This window comes from Micropterus salmoides, unplaced genomic scaffold (assembly GCF_014851395.1).
Source record: "Micropterus salmoides isolate LMB-PRFRI ecotype aquatic unplaced genomic scaffold, ASM1485139v1 Ms_hic_scaffold_3792, whole genome shotgun sequence".
In the NCBI taxonomy this organism is placed as follows: Eukaryota; Metazoa; Chordata; class Actinopteri; order Centrarchiformes; family Centrarchidae; genus Micropterus; species Micropterus salmoides.
The window spans coordinates 1-2,784 of record NW_024043142.1 but is presented as its reverse complement, the minus strand read 5'-3'; the positions used below and the strand labels follow the sequence as shown (position 1 = coordinate 2,784).

General features: G+C 38.5%; 1 long non-coding RNA gene across 1 annotated transcript; it reads left to right on the top strand.

The window, feature by feature from the left end:
* The first annotated feature begins 707 nt into the window (after positions 1 to 707).
* LOC119884940 lies at positions 708 to 2,784 on the top strand. Its single transcript, XR_005441115.1, has 3 exons — positions 708 to 732; positions 1,431 to 1,547; positions 2,687 to 2,784. It is a non-coding gene; the product is annotated as an uncharacterized LOC119884940 (long non-coding RNA).

Below are 2,784 nucleotides of genomic sequence, written 5' to 3'. Positions count from 1 at the left end.
GATGAATGAGAGTTGATGACAAAACAGTTCAGTTTTATTCCCCTCCTTAATAACAATTTCTCCTGGGGGATAAATTAAGTTATATCTCATATTAATAATACTTACATATTATATAAATCTAATTGTTTATGTAATTAAATATTAAAAATCAGGACGTCAGACACAGAAGGGCATAGAGAATCCGGTCGATTTTCAAAATAAAACACCTTTTCCAGACACTATCGTACATCAACATAAACACCATTAAAACAGACCCAAAAAAGAGACAATTTAACTATGTAGCTACTTAACAATAGTAGAAGCAAAAATCAAGGACAACTGAACAAGTAAGCAAAATCTGAACAGTCAACAACGTGTAGGCTACACGCTCAGCTGCTGAAACACTTAAGTGTGAGTTGCGCTGGACAAAACTACGGCACAGCTGCTGCCTCTGTCCGTTCGGCTGCTCCATTATCCCACACGTTTCCTCTATATTTCGAGAATGATGTGATGATTCTTTGTCAGGGGTGATTGCATGTGTAATCATGCCAGACTGTTACATTAAATCCAATTGTTATTGTGGAAAAAAAAAACATTATTGTCTTCACTCCTCACAGGTGTTAATATTGTCAAATAATCTTCTCAAGAAGTTGCCACATGGTATTGGGAATTTGAGAAGCTACGGGAGCTCGACTTGGAGGAAAACAAGTTGGAATGTCTACCTAATGAATTGCTTATCTTAAAGATTTACAGGTACGTTTTCCAGAAATGCAGTTCTCTTATTTATACCCGAGGCTCTTTGTTATTGGTGGTTTACAGAAGTTTGTCGTCTGGTTTGTATCGTGCAATGGGAACGGCAATTATTAGAAATACAGGAACATGTTCCATAATGGTTTTATCCACCTTTTGTTCTCACTTCCTCAATCGTAGCAGCTGTTTTTACTTTTAAAGGCATTGAAAGGCAGTCCGTGGCTTAGGAGGCTTGTAAGTGGATTTCAAAATAGACTTTAGCAACTCCTGTGGTAGGATAATAAAAGAACTGCAGCAGATGGCGATGCATGCCTTTAAAGTTGCTGTAAATAAATGTGGATTTTAATAACGGTGTGCTTTAATAAGTCTACTAATTAGAACAAGGAACTAATGAGAACCAGAGCCAAATCCTTTGTTATAAACAAATAATTTCAGTTTTAAGGAACAGGTTAGTAGACATGCTTTTAGCCATAATATGTAGCTAATCATCCACAGTTAGTCTCTTTTAGGAACAGACAGTGTTATTGGATAACTGGGTGATAAATGGTTAGATTGTATTGACACCAAGAAGGATATTTTTTTTCCACATTAATGTTTGGTAACTTAATCTAAGGAGCCATTTTGATTGGGAAATGCAATTCTCATTTCAGCAAACCCATAGAGCACATAATAAACTTCCTGCGCTCCTGTTCTCTCATTAGAAATTGGTGCTGACAAATAATCAGCTGAGTACGTTACCCAGAGGCATCGGCCACCTCACCAACCTGACTCACCTTGTTTGGGGGAGAACCTGCTGCAGCACCTTCCAGAGGAGATTGGTATATTCCCCTCAAACCTCCAACTTCTGAAATCGTAACATGCTCCGTTAATCTGTTCAGGGATGTTATTAACATGTACGTAGTCTTATAGTTAAGAGCACAAGTTGACTAACCTCGAATATCTACTATCATTTATTTTTATTTGTGCTATCAACAATATTGGAAGAGCTGGTTCCCCTTTTTGAATATTCCTTTTACAAATGAGTTCTGTGTAACGTTGTTTCTTGATAAAAGCCAACTTAACCGTAAGGATTTAGAGCTTAACAGTCCACAGTACGTCCCACCTCTGACCCTTCCTCCGAGTGATTGGTCCAACATGGCTAGGCTGGTTACTGCTGAGGTTAAGCTTGAGGCCCCAGATTAAATCGGATGGAGAAAGGAACTAAAGGAGGTTGTATTTTAGATTATTCAGACTGGACCCAGAATTTAATTGTACATGTGGCTTGCGTGTATAGGTTGCCAAGAGGACAACTATAGTATGACAGTGTAAAATGTATAAACATTATCACTCATAGTTGTCATGAAAAAAAAAAAGAGAAGGAAGGAAGACCATACCAGTTCTTCATCATCGCGTTCGGGCCATTAGTGATTTCCTGTGAGCTGGTTTGTGGTTGCTTTTTTTTGTATCGGTGCAAATACATGTGCTGGGATTTAAATTAAAGGGCCCACTAGAGTGTTATATTTTTTAACCATATCATGCTTTTCAGGAGTGGTAATATAATTGAGACAGCAGTACAATATCATTAGACCTTAAACCATTAGTACATCGACAGAGAACTTATCAGCTGTTTTGATCATTCATTAACCAAAATACCAAACATTTCTTTGTCATGCATGATAGTAAATTGATACCTTTTGGTTTTTGAATTATGATCCAAAAACCAAGAACCATGGGGACATCACCTTGGATTTTAGAAATTGGTGCTAGGCATTCCTGCTCTTGACATTTCATAGAATAAAAATTGCAGAATAATAAAAATTGTTACTTGCAACCCTGTGTAACACGATTCAGTAAGTAAACGAAAATCACATTTCGGACACGTATTGCTCGGAGGCTGTTGATTTCCGTTGCTGTTTCCCTGGAGATGGCATCAGCTACAGTGCGTACCTCACTAACAGTAAGTGATGTCTGTCCTCAGGTACACTGGAGAACTTGGAGGAACTGTACCTCAACGACAACCCCAACCTGCACAGCCTCCCGTTCGAGCTGGCCCTCTGCAGCAAGCTGTCCATCATG